Below are 21,375 nucleotides of genomic sequence, written 5' to 3'. Positions count from 1 at the left end.
AACAGTGTTTACTTGTTGGGTCAGGTAGGGTAGCAATGCTCTTTCTTCAGTTTGAATGTTAAAGTCATTGTTGGAAGTTGGAGGGCTTTAGAAGGAGAAATAGGTGAGGATATTGTTTTTCTGTTTCAGGTAAGCCTAATTCTTTGCAAAGAGTGGGCATAGCCCTCTTTTCCCTGCCTAACTGCAGTTGTCATATTTACAGTTTCTAAATCTGTTTCTCCAATCAGTTTTGTTCTGCCAAGCTATATCTCATTTCACTGTTAGGGCCACATTTCTCTGACTCCTGAATTTTCTGCCTAGCTATATGCCCAGTGCTTTGAGATCTGTCACCATGAGCGTTTCCTTCTTTCTATTTCCAGCTATTGTCTTAAAGAGCTCTGTTCGCCTCTTGAAAAAGGAGGCCTGTATTCTGGCAACTTTCTGCCTGTGGCTTACTACAGAAGTCACAAACAACTTGTGGCACAACAGCACTTGACAGCTTGAATTGCACCATAAAAGCAGGAGCAGCAGCAAGGAACGGCAGCCTGGCACTTGAAGTAGCAGGAATGGCCAATAAGAGCCATGGGGATGATTCACAGAAGTGACTAATGAAACAAGAGAACTGGGTAGGGAAATTCATTTGTGGTGGATAATCACCACCTAAAATGAGGACAGAAAAGGATGCTTGACTCCTTGAGTTTGTAGGACGGAATAGTAAGGGATAGTATGAGTTCTGAATATTGTGCCACTGTCCAAAAGAGCTAACTTACCTGAATAAAATTCTTATGCCAGAAAGCTCAAGGCAGTTTGATTCAGGAGCCTAGGCCTTTATGCCTCCTCTTTTTCTTCATCCTCTCTTTTCCACCTTGGAGGTTTAGATCCCATTAACATTTTCTGCTTTCCTCTTCTATTCAGTCAATGCAGAGGCTGGCCATGCATCCAGCTTCCCTTGGATACATGCCCTTCATGGCCTGATAACCAGCTCTGGTACATGCATTGCTACAGACATGTCTCATGGCAATTGGTAGATAGATTAAACTGTTTCTCTTGCTCTACTTTTTCCCTAGCTACATGTCCAAGACTGGTTGCAGTTACGGTCTTCTGGAGTTTCTAATTTAGTTCTGATCCCCTGAGTCACAGCTTACTTTTCTAGAGGCCAAAGATATTGTATGAAAATGGTATCTCTGTTTTTGGAAATAACCTGTTCTTTAACTTAATGTATCAGAAGTATTACAAAAATCAGTGATTGTGGCCTGTGGTATTTCTCCAAGGTTAGACCAGGAGTCCTTTTTTCTCTGCCAGACTTCAGAAACAAGTATTTTCAGAGGTCATAGACCTCATAGACCCATCTAGAATTGCTGAGCAGGAAGACTTGTTATCTGTGAAAGAGACTGAATTTATCATCTAGGACATAGCTTGATAACACAGCAAGAATATGATTTGTATTTGTGAAAGTACTCGCAGACAGTTGCCACCTGGTAGACTTTTTTTTCTTTCCCTAAAAGATTTTATAGTTTGTGATCATGGAAAGATCACTTGACACTAATAAAAAAGCACTGAATAAATAACAATACTGCGGGAGACAAAAACAAAAGGCACATGATAAGATATTCTGAAAATGTTCATATATATTTCAAGTCAAACCAGTCATAGATTTGGACTGTGAAATGTGTAGTGGCCTTTATAATACAACCAAGAGGTATAAAAGAATTGCAGTGCAGTAGCCCAGAAAAGAGGTGCAGGTTTTCTTGGCTTAATTAAGACAAAAGTGGATTAAAAGCAAATCCTGCATTAAAAAGGATTATTAAGATTGCAAAGTCAATCTTCGTGAGATTTAAGATTGGTTTCATTTGCTTACTTTGTATATATGAGTTCCTTTGTAATAATAGCCTTGTGATAGCTATCAGCTAAGAGCTGATAGCCTTGAGTTCCCTTATGGTAATGGGATAATATATAGTTTTATTCTAAAGGACCCCAGTGTAATTCCATATTTAGAATATATAGGGCTCTTGATAATTTGATTTTGCATTGCTCTATTTGTGAGTGTAGATCTTACTTACAGTCAATTTTAATTTTCTCAAATGCTCTTCTATAACACTAAACCTTACTGCTACTGAAGCTCAAAAATGTAGGTGAGGAATTTGCAGGTATTATAGATGGGGAGCAAAGGTATAGAAAAAACAAAGTCAAAAGACCCACTAATTTTGTTGATTTAGATGAAGATATTGCAGGGTTAGTCTTTTAAAGTATTTAACATTTTTAATACACTGATTCCTGTGTCTGGTTTTGAACAATTAGCAGAAACGGCTCCCAGCTCCCCAGCAGCGTGTGCTGCCCGAAGGGTGAGTGGCTACGGTCTAGCTGTGGCCAAGTCTGCTAAAGGAAGGCCAGCAGCAAGAAATACAGGTAGAGCTGAGATGGACAGTTCTGGGGAGATCCTCCTCCAGCTTCCCATAAGCAGATTCTTCCCCACAGAGTTTGAACACTCATGCAAGGGAAACAGCCACAGCAGCAGGCCAGGGTTCTCCATTTTTCAGCTGTCACACTCAAAGTCTTATAACTGGCAAAAGGGAACATACAATACACATGTAGATACAAGATTTCATCGTCGGTCCAATTTGACGGTCTAATTTGACAGTCTAATCAAAATGCAACAGAGTAATTCTTACTCCAGTTACCATAGTGTTGTGATTCATAGTCCAATAACGTGCTAAAACAGTTATAAAGAAAACCCTTTATAGTAGCTGCCCCTTTTGTCTGGTGCTGTGCTCTCCCTCCCAGTCTCCCAAGGGTGATGGTAGCAGCCTTCTTCCATGAGAAGGGCTGGAGGGAGTCATCAGCTCCCTGAGCTCTTCTCCAGGAACAGTCTGATGCTGGTGGTAGGGCTCCCTCCTCCCATGGTCTTGGGAGTCTGCTTGGGTTTATTTATATAGCTTTTCTTAACACTGTCTGCATACATCAGCTTTCTCTTCATTGATTCTCAGTCATTCAGGTTTCTGTTCTTTCTGTTACCTCTACAGTGGTTTAACAAGATTATACTCCTGTGAGGACCATCATGGTTTGCATTTGCAGTGTGGGACCTCTGTTATCATCCTGTGTTTACACACTTGCAAATCACTTCTTATTCTATATACACTTACCACTATAAGCTAAAATTAACATAAACCAAACCAATTGTAGACAATTGCCATCATAGCCAAAAGAAGCGTAGGCTGGGACAAACATGAGCAAGTCCCGAGGCCTTGTATTCTCAGCCAATGCAAAACTTCTGGCCTTTTGTTATTAATGACAAAATTTGTATTTATTGGCAGAGTAGAAATCAGAAACAATGCCATTTCTTCACTCTGGAATTATTTTCTCAAAGCGTCTGCCTACTGTACCTGTGCAGACAGATAGAACTGGTGGTCAGCTCCTGTTGACCAGAACCCAATGTCTGAAGTCACGCACACGGGTAAATGGGAGTAGACAGTTCATGTACACAACTGAAATGATCATTTTCCCTGGTGCGAAGGAGTAAAGAACTGGCCTATAATTAATTATCTTATCATGTAACTGGAGACTACAAGATAATACCTATGCAAAAAATGGGATTAATGTTGTCAAGGCAGGATTAATTGTGAAAATTTTGGAGTTTATTTGCAGCATTCCTAACTATTTCAATTTTGGTTTTTTATGTTTGTGTTTTTCTGGTTTTCTAATCAGCACACTAACTCCTTCCTTAATATCAGTCCCTTGAAATTATGTCATATAAAACTCTAGGTTGCCAGTGGATTTAGATTTTTAGCACCACAGCATAGACCCCTGCCACTTAAACTAATAAAATAAATATTAACAGTTAAAAATTATTATTAGAAACATACGCCTTACAAGTACATGACAGTTTTTTTCAACTATACTGGCTCTGGCTGTGATGGAGTTAACTTTCTTCACAGCAGCCTGTATCCTGCTGTGGTTTGCATTTGTGGCTGAAACCTTGCCGGTAACATACCGAAGTTTTGGTTATTTCTGAACAGTGCTTGCACAGCATCAAGGCTTTCTCTCTTCCCCCCAGCCTCACCTCTCTTGGAAAAAGAGTTGGCTCAGGGTTGTCAAGAAGTTGGGAGGGATCACAGGGAGGACAGCGGACCCAAACTGAACAAAGGGCTGGCCCGTATGTTGTGCTTAGAACGGAAAACACGGTATTAAGGTCTGACTTTGTGCTCAGCAAGAAGGGAAGGAAAGGAGGAGGAAAGGGGGGACATTTGCGGTGGTGGTATTTGTCTTCCCAAGCAACCATTAGGCATGCTGAGGCCCTGCGTGCCACGAAGTGCCTGGACATCTGCCTGCCCATGGGGTGTAGCGAATGAGTTCCTCTTTTTGCCTTGCTTGTGCACACAGCTTTTGCTTTCTCATCAAACTGTCACGACCTCAGTCCATGAATTTTCCCGAGATGTTCATTGGACTACAACCATGTAGATACTCTTTTGTTCACTAAGTTACCCTTAAACTTCATGGGATTCCAAGTTTGTCGAAAATGACCTGAGGGTTCAAAAGTTCCTGGAAAGGGACTGATGAACAGACAGATGAACAGATATACAATGTGCTACTGAGAAGAACACTGGTACTTTCTTATATTAAAACATTTTTGTCGGAGGAAACATAGATGAAAGATTTTGTGGTTTTGCAGTTTGACCTAGTAAAAAATATTCCAAAGCTCTTCACTTGAAATAATTTTTCTAAATCCCACCTTACTGGCCAAATTCTTTAAAAAAGTGAAAACAAAAGTCAACCAGTCCTTGAGACTGTACCTCAGCTTTCTGTTGAGTTTTAATCATGGTTTAGGGATTTTTCATTCATAAGAGTGTGATATGCAGCTTTTAAGATAAAATTTTAAAGTTGACCAACTTTCCCCAAGATATGAATTGATGATCAGCTGGTGCCAAGAACTTCCTATAGAAGTATTGGGATATTCATGGGAGAGCAACAGAAAATGTTCTGTGGCAAGCATAAATGAATTAAACTGTCTGAAAAAGAAATCAGATTAATATTCCTAGGTTTTTTTCCCTCCATGTTCACTCCTGTCAAATTTATAGACATTGACAGGTAGAAGAGAAATCATTCAGCTTGACTTGTTCCAGTGACAAACATCGTTCCTCAGGGGTTGATATCGGGACTGGCACTGCTTAACATCTTTGTCGGTGACACGGACGGTGGGATTGAGCGCACCCTCAGCAAGTTTGCCAATGACACCAAGCTGTGTGCTGCGGTCGACACGCTGGAGGGAAGGGATGCCATCCAGAGGGACCTTGACAAGCTGGAGAGGTGGGCCCATGCGATCCTCATGAAGTTCAACAAGGCCAAGTGCAAGGTCCTGCACATGGGTTGGGGCAATCCGAAACATGGATACAGGCTGGGTGATGACTGGATTGAGAGCAGCCCTGCCTAGAAGGACTTGGGGGTGTTAGTGGATGAAAAACTGAATATGACCCAGCAATGTGCACTTGCAGCCCAGAAAGCCAGTCGCATTCTGGACTGCATCAAAAGAAGTGTGGCTAGCAGGCTGAGGGAGGTGATTCTGCCCCTCTGTTCTGCTCTCCTGAGACCCCACCTGCAGAACTGTGTCCAGCTCTGGGGCCCCCAACATAAGAAGGACATGGACCTGTTGGAGCAAGTCCAGAGGAGGGCCACAAAGATGATCAGGGGCTGGACGACCTCACCCAAGAGGACAGGCTGAGAGAGTTGGGGTTGTTCATTCTGGGGAGACCTTATGGCAGCCTTCCAGTACCTAAAGGGGGCCTACAAGAAAGCCAGAGAGGGACTTTTTACAAGGGCATGTAGTGATAGGGCAAGAGGTAATGGCTTTAATCTAATCATTTAGATTAGATGTAAGGAGGAAATTCTTCACAGTGAGGGTGGTGAGGCACTGGAACAGGTTGCCCAGAGAAGTTGTGGCTGCCCCATCCCTGGCAGTGTTCAAGGCCAGGTTGGATGGGGCTTGGAGCAACCTGGTCTAGTGGAAGGTGTCCCTGCCCGTGGCAGGGGGGTTGGAACTAGATGGTCTTTAAGGTCCCTTCCAACCCAAACCATTCTATGGTTCTATGATTTTATGACTTTTCATGTTTTTTACTGAACTTACCATATAATAACAAATATATCTTTATTTGTGGGGTTAGAAATTTGTATTTAGATTATCTTTAATTTTAAACAATAAAAATATTGCTGATTTCCACCACCTGTTCATCCAGACCTTTGTGCCCTCATTCTGTTGATTTCTCCTCTCTGGTCATACTGACTCATCTCTTTAAAAACTCGTTTAGCTCTATAATTTACTGATAGCAGCATAAGTTTTGGAAATGAAGAGCTAACTTTATGTACAGAGATTTAACTGCATCTACAGACTATAACAACCTGGTCAGAAGTGAAAACTAAACAAAATCATGGAGTTCTAGGACAATTTTAAAATTATTTAAAAATTCTCAATTTTCATTCAGTACTAAAAATTTATGTCTAAATAAGGACTTAATTTTCAAAAGCATCCACAAATTCTTACTGGAGGTAATATTTACATTTTATTTAATATTCTTTTTCTTTTTGGTTTAAAAAGCAAGAGTTATTAAAGTCAGAAAAAAACTGATTCCAGGTCTGCTGATATTTTTTTCATTTAAGCATCAAACCATAGTATAAAATCAGAAAAAAACCCAAGCAAAAATGCATGTTTCTACCAAAGGAAAACAATTAAGATACTGAGTTTAGTTTGGGGGTTTTTTTAAAAGAAAAGTCAATGAATTTTGTATTAAATTCTAGCTGGATAACTTCCAATTAATTTGAAATGCATATAAATGTTGTCACTACAGAGAAATGCGTGATCTTGTGCTCCTTTAGAAAAATTACTTTCTGCCCCTTTCCAAGCTATTGATTTATTTTGTTTAATCGCATGTTAGATATATATATTTAAAAGGTCATTTCTTATAGGAATTTGCAATAGAAAACTTTTATGACTTCAGTTTTCAGAACGAAAAGTTTCAGGGCTAAGAAGAAGGAAAGATGGAAATCTCTTTTGATTATCTAAGCTGTTTTATTGGGAGTATTTACAAGTGAGATACTATAACTTAAATGGATACAAGAAACTAAGCTATATTGCTGTATCTCCCTCCAGATAAAAGCTTGACAGAGAAATGTGAAGAGAAACCTGTTCCAGTAGACTACATGCTTCTGTCAAAGCTAAAAAGCCTCAGCAATTAAAACTAGTTTAACGGATTTTTTTCCTAAAAAAAAAAAAAAAGCAGTAAAAGAGCTCCAACAACATTTTAGTGCTTATTAATATATATACATATTGAATATAATGCATATAATGCTTCCATTAGTATTTTGTAGGAGCTTTCCTATAGAACATCTTATTTAGTGTTGTATTTTTTATTGGGAGATACAGTATACAAAATAATAAAGACTATCCAAATGAAAAGCAGTGGTTTGCTTTTTTAGTCAAGCATTTTGATCTGTTCCTGTGGTCTTAATAGAATTCTCTTCCATTCAGAGCAAGGAGCACAACTTTACACCATCAGCTTCTTCCTAGGAGTATAAATGTCATCTTCGGAAAAGTGCCACTTAAGATTCCTTCATTATACACACTTTGTTTGGTTTATAAAGCATTTTTTGCATGTTATGACACCAGAAATGTAGAAAATCTAGCACTAGATATCACCATAAACTATTTTAGTAATAAATTTTCAAATTCTTTTTCTAAGTGACTGAACTTTTAACAGAAGGTCAGTAATGAAATCACCCTTGAAGTATGAGGCGGTTTTTATTCCATTAGATGTTTTCCTTCCTTGAAATGCACTGCAAAACTTCACACTTAAATTTTTCATTCTTTATACTTTATTCTGCCATTCATGCGTGACAGATGTCAACTTATAAGACTCTATATTTAAAGCTGTCCACCTAAATAAACTCAATAAAATCTATGTATGCGTTGTATGCATAAACAGACTAACATTTACTTTATATTCACCATGGTATTAACTGATCATGAAGTACTACATGTATTGAATAAATAGGAATATTAACAGATACAGTGGGACACAAACTTCCATGAGTTTCTGTTCATGAACTGAATTACATTGGTTTAAATTTTGCAGCAAGTGTTCATTTACAATTGTGCTGGTTTTGGCTGGCATAGAGGTAATTTTCTTCATAGTAGCTGTTATGGGGCTGTGTTTTGAATTTGTGCTGAAAACAGTGCTGATAACACAGGGCTGGTTTAGTTATTGCTGAGAAGTTCTTGCACAGCGTCAAGTGCTTTTCTGCTTCTCCCCCCACCAGCGAGCAGGCTGGGGGGGCACAAGGAGCTGGGAGGGGACACAGCCGGGACAGATGACCCAAGGGATATCCCACACCGTACAACGTCACGCTCAGCATATAAAGCTGGGGGAAGAAGGAGGAAGGGGGGACGTTTGGAGCGATGGCGTTTGTCTTCCCAAGTCACCGTTAGGGATGATGGAGCCCTGCTGTCCTGGAGATGGCTGAACACCTGCCTGCCCGTGGGGAGTGGGGAATGAATTCCTTCTTCTGCTTTGCTTGCATGCGTGGCTTTTCCTTTCCCTCTTAAGCTGTCTTTATCTCAGCCCACGAGTTTTCTCACTTTTACTCTGCTGATTCTCTCCCCATCCCACTGCCAGGGGGAGTGAGCGAGTGGCTGTGTGGGGCTTAGTTGCCAGGTGGGGTTAAATCATGACAACAATAAGAGGGAATTCTCTCCTGGAGATGTTCTTGGTACTGAGCATAAGAGAAACCTCATATCTATAGATGAATATTTAAGAATTCTGGATTAATATGTAACAAAAAATATTTTCAAATATTTATTTGATCTGCCATTTGAACTAATCTATTTGTTTCGCACTGAGACGCAAACCACCATCAAAGCTGGTCTTGGGCAGTGTGTCCACACTGTGCAGTCCTGCAACTGAATCAGGGCTCACAGCTGGGGTGTTTGCCTGCCACATGTTAACAGCTCCCAACAGTGTCCTACAAGTTACAGAATCGCCTGCTGTTATGCCTAGGAGCTTCTTACTCATACAAAAGGACATTGGTTTTCCTCATTCACCCCTTTTCTCAGGTGCTGTTTGATATCCGATCCATATAATTTCACAACAAGTTTGTACGTACTATAACCCTCCCATGCAATGTCTCTTGATGTACTCTATCAAAGTTTGCTTCGGTGGGAGGCACAACCCCTTTACTTGCACAGTCACACTGTAGTCTGTTCAGACTGCTTGGAACTGTGAGTGGAAAATAGACATGCCCACAGAAAAAGGATATGTTCCAGAAGTCTGAAAGTTCTTGCCTAAAGCACCAACTTGAAAAGCAAAGCTCTGCTTTGGGGGAGGAGATACAGTGCACCAGGGCAAGGCTCTTCCTAGAGACCTTCACCTGTTTAAGTGTGTGCTGGAGAGACGGTGTTGGAAAGCTGTTGCATTCCTGTAGTTTCATCTGCAGTAGTCAGATCGAAGTAAGGTAGAATTAAACTAAATCAGAAATGAAATGGGCTCTACCACAAGCTCCAACCAAGTTAAACATGTAGGTAGATTTCTGCCAATACATATGGCATTTTATTGTAATAGTTTTCTTTCTCGTAAATTTTAAAATAAGAATAAATCAGAGTGATTATGTAAAAATACCTCCACGTATAGAATGGGTCATCAAATTTTATCTAGTAATTATATTGACATATTATTTATAGAAAATATCTGAGTTTTAATTTGAATGTTTCAGATGCTGAGGAAGGGGCAGGAGTAGTGGCAATGATTTAAGAAAAATATGAATTAGAAATTAAAAAGGTTCAGAAGTTGCTAGGTACAAGGTGAATCCTGTAAAAAAGAATCTCAATAACTACTGTGTTGTGAAAGTTGAAGGATATCTCATTTCCTCAGTCAGGCTCCAAGATAGGCAGCTGAAGGCAAGCCACAGCAGTTGGAATGGAAGGCAGGCTTAGAGCAAAGCTCTGTTTGCAACAGAAGGACATCTGAAGAAGCTTGTTTCATTCAAAATGTTGTATAAGTACAGGTGTTCAGGTTCTCTGATGAAAGAGAAAGCCACAGTTTCCTGTCGCTGGTCAAAACACTGAGGTAACTACTATAGTGAAATTCAGAAGCAGCCATTTTTACTGCCTGCCTGTATTTCTTGTTTGGCGGGCAGCTGCTGAGTCCATTCCTGGAGTAACCCAAGCCTTATCCTTAGATTTCCATTCTCTGTAAATCTGACACTAAGATGCAATTCCGTGGCTGCAGATACAGTGCAGGTGTCCCAGTTTGTGCTTTGCCTGCCACATCTACATATCCCATTTTCCTTCTCAGTGCCCTCATGTATCAGGTGTCCGCTGTCAGACAGAGGAGATAGCTGGAGGTCCTTTCTTGGGGGCCTGAAACATGGTATGTGCCGTCTGCAAACAGCTTGAAGTCAGGTTAAAATCATTTTGCCTAGAAAAGCACTGTGGACGAGTAGAGTCAGGTCTGAGAAATACTTCACACTTCAGTTAGCACTTGGGGACTTTCATAGTGGGGAGCACATATGTTTCAGTTTGGGCTATTTAAACCTATTAAAAACTTAAGCCCACTAGGCACTTGCTAGCCCTGAAGTCTTCAGCAAGATCATTCTAAGTATAAATTCTGTAAGTCCAGGCTTATCTCCACTTTAGCTCAACTCCAACTACCTACCACTTTAATAACCCTCTGGTATCTGTTCAGTAGCTGCCAATTGCTTTGAAATTCTGTTTATATGATAAACCTTATGTTTAGTTCACAGCAATCAGGAAAGGCTTTAAAAACTCTTTCTTAGGAGCTCTTCTGCATTCTGATGGAAGCCTGTTTTATCTCATCTACAAATTTTTTTGGTGTCTCAGGGACTTTCTGGGGCAAGCTTGTCTGACAGACTGCAAAGACAAAGTCTCACGAGTCTCACCCAAATGGAGAAAAGTGTAACAAATTAAATTAACATTTATTTGTTCTCAATTTAGCTGTCAGAAATAAATAATTTTAATTTGATGATCATGCTAAATAGATGCGCAGTTCTTGGAATAGTAAGAGTACTAGATTTACCCTATTGAGTCTGAAGTTCTGAAGTACAAAATTGTTACATGACACTGTATACTACTTTTCCAGGGATGCTGTATCCAGCTAACTATTGCTTTCACTTTGTTTTGTCAAAAAAGAACAAATACTCCACCAAAAAAGACGCCCCATCACAGAAGTGCTAACACACATAATGCAAATCTTAACGTAATGCCTTTTACATTGAAAAAGTGCTTCCCAAGGAATGAATGTAGAGATGCACACTTACACTTTTTGGTGAATTAGGCCTAATGCAGCTTCCATTGAAATCAGTGATTAAAATTCAGGTAGAAATTAGGTTTCTGTAAGTAGAGAGAAGAGAGAGGGATGAAGAGAGGGAGAAAGGGACACCCCTGCACAACTCTGGGCCTATCCGTTTTAAATATCCATGTATAGACTCTTCTGGAGTTGAATCTCTCTTTCCACTGACTACAGAGGAAGTCTAGACAACCAGCTTTAAGCCAGATGCCTGGCTTTCAAATAGCTGAACTTAGGTAAGATGAACTCCACACCTCACTTTTTGTATTTTCTTCTTCCTAAAAGCATACACATTAGAAAGTCAGAATGCTATGCCGGTTTATAGCAAAGGTCTCCCAACAATGGCCAGTAGTGCATACTGAGAAAAGGATATATGGTCAGGGAAACCACCCTGCCATTCCCTATACACTTACCATCTTCAGTCACCCAGCACTGAGTCTGATTCCTGGTTTGGGGTCTGACTCTCTTACCACATTCTGGTTTCAGATATGAAAGTGTGAGTGATCTAATGCGATCTTTGTTCACCAGATAAAGATCGAACATTCAGCGTGCCAGTTTTCTTTATGGCTATTGAAGATCCAAGGGCATCTCATGTAAATGAAAAACACTGCTTCAGACAGTGTTTACTGCAAAAATAGGGGTCTTTTTAGCTCAAGGAAGCTAAATCAAGATTGTGATCTACATGTAAAATCCAAACAGAGACAAGCGAGTTTTAACCTCAGACCACTATCTGAGATAAACCTCAAGAAGGACATACAAAGCTGACCTTCACTGGCCACATCAAGGCATAGGTATAGATGGCTATCTTATTGTTTGAGATATCCTCTTGTTTGTTTTAGTCAAAACAAAACATTTCTGTCCTTGATTTACCCTTACTTCCGTGGTACAATATGGCTGCTTTTCTAGTTCAGAGGTGACAGCTTTTCTGCGCAAAAAGGAGTTAGGCTGTATTTTTCTGCTGTGATCTGTATAAGAAAACGGTGTCATCTTGGAAGGTGTGCTGTTATGGAGCTGATGTGATAAGTTTATATTAAAAATTACTGTACCTTTCAAGTTAGTAGCATCTCTTCCACAAGCTTCATTTCATGCTAATTTGTTCACATATAAACCAGCACATTTTAAAGCTTGCTGATTCCTGATAGAAAACGATGCTGTGGTTGCCAGGTGCAAAGGTGCTTTGAAAGTTATATTGCCTCATTTCAGTGATTGAATAACGGGGTCGGAGTTACCTGAGGGAATGTGTTTTGCCTCTTTTTCTAGAGGTTACATTCCCCAATTATAAGAGCTCTGTCCTTCATTTAGAGAGACAATAGTGGAATGAGATACTCTGCAGGATATTTATAACTGTCTATTCTCAGCCTGCTGCATTGTGGCTAGTTAGAAGTGTAACATATGGCACTGGTGAGAAAATAATTATTACTCTTTGATAACTTACTTAAGGGCAGTTATTCTAGATGACTTGCATGACAGACTCTTAAAAAACTGTATTCTGTACAGTTATTGACACAATAATGCAGTAAAGGCATATATTTTCTCACAGTTTTCAGTGCACTTAAAACACTTTAATGTGTTTTTAAGCTTCCAGACATTTATCTGTCGATGGTATTTGCAAAAATCTCAAAGGTAATCACTTTGATATATATTGAGATGAGTTGTTATTTATGACTAATTTACTGTGGACCAAAGTTCAAGAGAAGGGTGACTGTTTCAGACTACCTTCTACCTAGGGCTGATGAATTTGGGGTTCCAATACAGTCAGTCAAGAGAAGTGGTCATGGGAACTAAGTTAGAGAGCAGTAGTGAAAATATTGCCCTTTATGGCAGAGCTTTATTAGAAAAAGTCAACCAGTCTTAGCTCAAAACCAACTCTTTTTTTTTTATTTAATTTTTTTTTAATTTTATTTAATAAATTCTTTCTAGAACATTTTAGATTCTGTTTTACTGGAACATTATCCCCACTCTTACAAGATGCTGTATTATTTAGAAAATTTGCATTTGAACACCGTTTGTAGTACATATTTTATCATGCTACTTCTCAACCAGTCTTGGGCCCGTAAGGAAAAAGGGAGGAAGTTGACTGCCAATTTTGTAGTTTCACAGGAAGGAAAAGAAAACGGAAAACTTCTTAAGTGCCATGGAAGAGACAATAATAGCTCCTCGGGCTATAGATTTAGGTTGTGATAGCACAAGGGCTGTAGTGTTGCTCTGGGACTTGCTTTTGAACTGGGGGCTGAAATTCATTCTATGCTTTTTCAAGCATAATTACCTGGTCTTTAAGTAACTGCAGTGAATTTTGCCCCTGAGAAGGATCATTATCCTCAATGACTCCATTTGACTTTTGATTCGTGCTCAAACTAAGAAACAGCAAACAAGAAAAAGAAGTTAATTTCCTTGTCATCCTAAATTATATTTCTCATATTTGTGGCTAGCTTTTTAGAAATATAACAAGATAGACCGGTGTCCAATGTTTTCTTTTTCACAAGCATATGAAAGGCAAGAACCTACACATCACAGTTCGGGAGGAAAGAACTACACATCTCCCAGTTAGCCAAAGGCAGAGATAATTCAGAGTTAGAGTAGCACCTATTGGCGTCTTGAATGAGGGGAATCAGATTGTTTTTCATGTATTTATCACCACAATCAATGGGTCTTTAGTGCTGTGCTCAAAATATTGTTCACAGGCAAAGAAGCAGCACACTTTTATATAAAAGTAAACCAATAGTATAACTGAAATCTTAGGAATCTGATCACTGTTAGTCCTGATCTATTTCTTACAGAAAAAGAAACAATAATAATGGAGTTAAATTTGTTATACATACACTTAAATTCTTCCCCTTTTCCTGGTGTTATGCTCACCCTTCCCATGCTCCTACAGGTCCTAAGGTAGGTGGTTTCACTCTGGCGGTGGCAGTGGGAGGTGTCAGAACAATTTATGAGCATCTGGAGTTCTTTGGTGGGAGGAATATGATGTTCATGTTGATGGTTTCTTTGTCATCACCTTAGGTTCCATGTAGGGCTGGGTTTTTTGGCTTTGTTTGGTTTTTTTTTTTTAACATTTTTGCTAACATGCTTTTATACATTTTTCTTTTTTCATTGGTTTGAAGACTTACATTTGGAAATTACATCTGAGTTTGCCATATGGCTGAAACCCTGTACAGGTGTTTCTGCCTCTCCAAGACCAAAGCAGGACCACTGCCACCTCGGTGCCTTTAGTTCCCCTGCCGCCTTCCTGCGGGACCCCCGCCGAGCAGATGGCAGGCTGCGCTTCAGCCATTTCTGTAGTAATTCTCCGGATAACCTCCTCTGGCCTTGTCTCCTTGGGAACAGGCTATCTGAAGTGGTGGTCCCACAGCTCTGTTAACACCTCATTTACAGTGGTGTGAAGATGGGTGGTATGCAAAATAAATAAATAAAGTGCATTTCAGTAAGTCCAGGTCATAAGTCACTGAAGACAGTTAATAGCCCACCCATAGAATAGGAATGCAAAAACTATACCAGAGATAAAAATATTAGAAGCCCATTCACTTTTTTTTCCCCCTAAACTATTTCACATAGTAGCATGAAAGACAATATACTTAATGATTATTAAGTTTTCATATTTAAGGATTTAAATTCCAGGAAATGTCACAGAGAACATTGCCCCAAAACTCTGCAAATGCGCAAACCAATATTTTTTATGCCACCTCATGATACATGCTATATTTAGCACAGAGAAGGAAACTTCTATTAAATCATTTTTAGGAAGATTTTTGTAGAAATGAAATAAGGTGATCTTCTTGCCTCTATAGAGTGCAGGCACTGAAACATCTCAGCAACATTTGCCCAATCTTCTTCTGAAAAATGGCAGAACTCTTCTCTTGAAATTCCCTTTCTCATAATATCAATAATAATGGTGGAAATTCTGATAATAATGATGCTTTCAGCCCTAGGTTATATTTTGGCAAAGATATATGGAATGGAATGGAAAATTGGGTTTTAAAATAGAAGTCATCAGGCAGTCTTAACTCAGAAATTGCTACATTCTCTGCCTGTAATAAGTGATGTGATGTTGTGCATTCTAACATCGAATTAAAATCTTTTCCATGTCCTTTTTACAAGGAAGGACCATGAACATAAAAAAAAAAAAAATTAAAAAGGCACAGCACACATTTAAAATAAATTGTAGTCTGTAATCTAGTTGTTCCAGAGAAAACTCCATCTGCCATAGAGTATTTTAGAACTTGCTCCACTGGAGCACATTATTCTTCCCCCCCTTAGGCTGTCCAGTTGCACTTTAGAAAACTCAGCAGTTGGTATGATGATTTCTTTTAGACTTTAGGCTATGAAAAATCATTTCTGATTAAAATGACTTGAGAAGAGAATTGCAGTTGATTATATTATAAAGATACATCAAAAGAGACACATTTTCAACTCTTCTGTGTCTGTGTACTTTCTAGATTGTTAAGCTATCCCCATACTACTACCTCTTAAATAGTTTTACCTTTGTCCTGTTTTACTTCATCTGTAAGTATTTTGAGGTATTATGTTGACTAACATTATTCTATGTCTTCATTCTTTGACATGTCTAATTTGCATTCATAAATATCATTCTTTTTAACATGATTGGCAATATATGCTGGCAAGAAGTTCTTTTTTAAATTAACTGAAATGAAAAGAAAGCTGTACCTTAACAATTCTCCATTTTGTATAGCATGAAGCTGTAGATGCTCCAGAAAATATCATTCAATCAACGAGAAGAGAGGAAGTGGAACCAAAAGATTAATCAGTTAGCAAGGATAGAATTTCCTTGCAAAGTATTAGATTTTCTCTTTTGACCTGCAGCAATCCTGACTAGCATATTACTCATATATGTATTCATACATTGGTTTACTTATGTATTTGTATTTCATTGCTATACTCAAATATAAGGGTCCTATTGGGCAAGGTGTTATAAAAAATGCAGCGTCTGAAGACAGGTTTAATACAGGTACAGTCTTGCTTATTTTTGTCCCAATATATAAGAAAGCTGCATATCTAAATTTTCCAGAAATTTAAAGGAAGTTAGATATGTAACAAAGGAAGTATCTAAGGAATGGGCTTGAACAGTCCTAATAATTGCTGTCATATCTTACAACAATATTAAAAGTAATTTGTCTACTCTTCCTCCATCACTAGACTATTTAATCTCACAGCAATACATTGTACCAGCTTTGTTATAGTTTTATAATTGCTTCATGTTGAGCATCAGATTAAAAAAAAATCACATTTTTTATACAATTTCTTACGTCTTATTGGGTGCATTCACATATTTATTGTTATTCATATAGGAAACTCCTGCTAATTACCAAAACATATGAGAGTCCCTGTGTACCATGAAGACTGTGACTTTAAGGTATTGTAGTCTGCTGCAACTTGTCTAACTTTTCTTCATATAATACTTCAGGTTCTTATTTTTATTTACTATTTTCTTACTTATTTCTAATGAAATATTTGATGTTTGCAAATCTCAGCATCTAGTCTTTCCACGAAAACCATACAAAAGTCAAAACACATATAATGTGTGGGAAATTTAGTATGAAACACTTCAAGATTGAAAGAAAGAGAAACAAGTCAGAAAACAAAGGGGGTTGTGTTTTTAAAAATACGTACCTTTGACTTTAACTTTTGCTATTCATACATATCCTGCCTACGAGTTCAAACCTCTTAGAAATACTGCAGTTAATCATCAGGCAGAGCATTTCAAAGGCACCCATAAAATCTGTGAAATTCTCACAGTGAAACTTTATTACTAATGGGTACATGTCTTACCTGAGAAATATATCCATTTACACGGTTGATGGCTATATATGTACTTTTTGCATAGGCAAAGCTGGGTTTTGTGCCCATCTTTGCTCATCAAGAGGCAAAGATGGAGTTATGAGAGTCCCCTTCTTCGGTGAATGGTAGGTGCTCTAATAGTGCAGTTTCTCTCTGAGAGTTGCCAAACACCATTGTCAGTATGTGCTCCACAACTTGTACGGATAGGGAGGGGAAAATGTTACTTGGGGCAGCTCTGTAGATGTTTTGCCATAGACTATCATTGCTGGAATTACAAAAAAAAAAATTCTGTTTAAGCTCTTGGCAGTTTCTGCTATATGCTGTTTCTCCATCCAGCTGAACTAGGTGTTTCTCCATTTGTGTCACCATACTGTGAGGGTCTGGTTTCCTTCAGACCTACTTCTGCTTGCTCATGTTGCTTTTTCCCTACAAATAGTGCATGCCGGTGGCAATATGAGCATTTCAACAGCTGTCCCCCCAGATAAACTTGTGGCTGTGTTTATTATTACTGGTGCTGGTAGACCAAGCTCTTTCTGTAGGCAAGCTTAGGCCAGCTGTAAATATGTTTTTAAAAATACAGGCACGTGTCATGGTATTGGAGCAGCAGGGTTTAAGTATCACACTAAATACCTTTCTGCTTTGTCAGTATCGAAACATATTTTTTAAATTGCCTATTTATTTTTATGGTTTACAAAGATGCAGCCTTATCTGCTACTTTGTACACATCATATTCTTGTTGTTGTTGCTTTCCTCTAAAGAAGAAAAGATGTAATAGCAGCGGTACCTACTTTTAAGGTAATTTAAGATAATCAATCTCTCCCTAGAAGAAAGGATAACAGGTTTTTGCTACCAAAAAATAAGTCAGGTCTCTGGAAAGCTTCTTTCTGTTACTATGACAGTGTGATGCTTTGGAAGTCTTTTGACTGTTTAGCAATTAAAAAAAAAAAAAAAAAGGAGGTCTTTCTCACATACAAATTCAGATTTCTCACATTCAGTATTCACTGAAATCTTCATCCTGTACAATCCTTTTATAATAACCTCAATTCCAAGTGAAGAGAGTGAACCAAGTGTTTGTTTCATTATCACACCTCCTGCCTGTTTGTGACAAAGCCCAAACTAGTGACCAAACCAGATCTTTCTGACATAATGTTTTTAGTCCTAAAAGGAGAATCTTGAAAGGGGTTCTGTCACAGCCATATTCCCTGTATCCACAACCAGGCAATGATTTTGCATAAATTAGCTGCTGCATCTGCCCTTTCCAACAGATGAAAAGAGACATTTTCTCTGTTGTAAATTGACTGCAAGACAAGATTAATATGTTTTGTAATACTCTTTATGGAGAGAACGCAATATTTTATATAGACAAAACTTACTCAAGGGCAAGGGCTGATTATAGCCATACATTTAAAGACTTTCAGACTGTGCGGAGTTGCCCACCTGTCAGCGGCACTGTGTGACAAGGTTGGCTCCATGCTCCGCAGCTGCTCTGAACACACTGGCCAGGCTGCTATGCTGAAATAGCAGATATTCTGAAATTCAGATTTTCTGAAACCCCTGCTTGTCTAGCAATGGCTCCTTTACCTGTGTAATAAGATTAACAGATCCACTTGAAGGACAGAAAAGCTTTGCCCGTCAAGTGGAGATTGGCATCTTTTACACTGGCAAACACTTAAAATGGACAAACCTTTTCTGAAAGATGAACAAGACATATACAACATTAGAACCAGGCCAAGTTCTTTAGTATCTGTGAGTTCCTGATTTTCGCTGGGGTTGTTCAGTTAAAAAGAAATGCTGTCCACAAAGAGTGGTTGAACTTTACCAACTAGTGAATAGTTAATAACTAAACTTACTTGAACTTGAAAGTTTCAGTCAAGAGAAACTACTCCAAAATGTCTCAGTTATCAGGCAAGGTGGATGATGGAAAACTCTGCTCTCCTAAGCTATTTCTGCCGTAAGCCTGCAAGGGAAAACTCACAAAACCACAAAGCATACTTTCCCAGTACTGGAAAATGAAATAGACCTTGGAAGACTACAAATAAAATAAAGGTACAATAGGTACAATCAAGAATAAAAATAACAAAACAATCTTGCTACAACACTAGGTGACATCAGCTGCATGTGTTTTATGGATAGCAGAACACACTTCGTGCCAGTAGCAAAAGTAACAAACCTAAAAAAAGAGCAGAAGTATGCTGCTTTTATGAATGTGTCTTAAAGAAATTTGCTCTTATTATGTTAGCATGAGTTTAATGAAATCAGCTGGAATACCAAAAGACTTTAAAAATAGGGAAAATACAGTGAGTTATGGTCAATAATATCTACGGTGAATTCAGGGGCTTCTGGTCGGTCACTAGTTTTTCTCCTTAGACTCATGCTAAGTACAGGCAAACACTATGAGCTTTCTCTATTAAGTTCTGCTAAGTTCAGGTCAGTAGTGACCTGCAACACCCTTTCCCTGTCCAGAGCTTCTCCTGAGCAAAGCTTGCCAATCACACAAAATTACTTAGTGGTTTTGGGATCCAGACACATATAGACAAGGGAATAAATGGAGACTACTACCAAACTAATTTAATGTGTATCATAAATCAGAAGTGAATGTTAGTCTCCCGGGGGATGAAAAAAAGACCTAGTGTATTAAAACACTTTGATACCTTTGATTTTCATTGTTCATAACATGAAGTATTTTCCAAACACCTTTAAACTGAAACTGAAAGATACACTACTGAAATTCACCCTGGTCTTTCTACCCATTCTTTCTGAGCAAATGTGGGACTTCAACGCTGTCCTAGACACAGATACGTCATCATCTGGCAATGTTCAAAAATCCTTATCTGAAATCTGTTTTTATGCCTAATGAGTACAGAGCCATTCTTCTCTTTAAATAGTTCTCTTCTGTGCACAAGAAGACTGTTTTGGGTTTTTTTAATAGTTTCTGGTTTTCCTCCAATTGATATTGTGGGAGAGAACAAAAGACTGTATATACGTTTGCCCCTGGGTACACCGTGCACCCACGTAAGTGAGAGACCTGCTGAGGTTAATGGAATTGTCAATCTAATATTACCATTCCAAGTTTTGTGATTTCAGTTAGTAATTAACTACATATGGCATTTATTATAAAAGATCTAACTTATTAATAACAATTACATTCAATACAGCCATGCAATCACACTTACATACATATTTAACATTCAAATTGTATTGATCTTTTATCTTAATTGACTCACTGTTACAGACTTTTTTTTAATTAATGCCTGGCTATGTTTCAAACAGCTTCAATGTTTATGAACTTTGGCCAATCTAAATAGAAAGTCGTTCTTTCCATAATGATTCATTTGAATTTGGTTCTGTGGATTTTATCAGGAGGCAGTTCTTGTCATATTAGAGATACCACTTGAAGACAAGAAAAAATAAGTAATACTCTGTAGCATACTCAGTTCACAGTCTCTCTGAAGTGATGGTGCTAAAGAGAGTGTCACGTTCTTCAGAATGGATTACTAACACAGTAATAATCAAAAAGATTTTTTTTTCTATTATCCCACATAAGGAAACCTCACTAACTAGGTATTTCAGACGTTGATACCATTTTTGATTGAGGTTTATTCCTTCTTTGTTGCAGATGTGAACAACGACCAGAACTTATGTTTTCTGAAATGATAAAATGAAGCCAGCAACACTGAAAATATGGGAAAAAAAATGCAATTATGCCATCCACCACTGATCTTATACAAACAGTGTGAGAGTCAGTGCCTACAGGACCACTCTGAGCAGTCACAGTGAATCCGTACAGCTAGTCGTGCCCATTTCTGTGGATTGTTCCTTGTCATTGTAGCCCTGGAATCACAGGTATGACTGCCAGGCTGAATCCTCCTCTGAAACGTCCTTTGTCGGGAAGGTGCAAAGCTATAAGGAACCTCAAATATATGGGATGAAGCATCTCATTTCCTCTGCTCTCAGAGTCATGTGCTTCCTTGGTGATAGCATCAAAGCCATGGCCTCTCTGGGAAAGTGACTAAATGCCACCTACACAAGATTACTCAGATGTGGATATATTTGCCATGACTGCAAGTATTTAAAAGCTGAACATTTATTTCATTTTAAGTTTTTTTTCTCTATACACTGTATATGTCCAATGTTGAAGAACAGGGTGATTCAGAGGATGACTCAGAATGCCTGAACTGGAGCAGCTAAGCACCTAATTTTAGGTACAATCCAGCTGGCCTCAGACTAGGCTAGTTACACCCCTCCTTAAGATAAATGT

General features: G+C 38.6%; 1 long non-coding RNA gene across 2 annotated transcripts in view; it reads left to right on the top strand.

The window, feature by feature from the left end:
* LOC128141293 (uncharacterized) overlaps window positions 1-21,018 on the top strand; it is a 34,151-nt gene extending 13,133 nt beyond the window's left edge. For both annotated transcript variants that reach the window (XR_008234944.1, XR_008234945.1), the window contains exons 3-4: window positions 16,628-16,692; window positions 20,734-21,018. This is a non-coding gene — a long non-coding RNA (uncharacterized LOC128141293). The remainder of the gene's footprint in view (window positions 1-16,627; window positions 16,693-20,733) is intronic.
* The last annotated feature ends 357 nt before the right edge of the window (window positions 21,019-21,375 follow it).

Source organism: Harpia harpyja, chromosome 4 (assembly GCF_026419915.1).
Source record: "Harpia harpyja isolate bHarHar1 chromosome 4, bHarHar1 primary haplotype, whole genome shotgun sequence".
NCBI classification, from domain to species: Eukaryota; Metazoa; Chordata; class Aves; order Accipitriformes; family Accipitridae; genus Harpia; species Harpia harpyja.
Note: the sequence above shows the minus strand (reverse complement) of the source record. Positions and strands in the feature narration are given on the sequence as shown.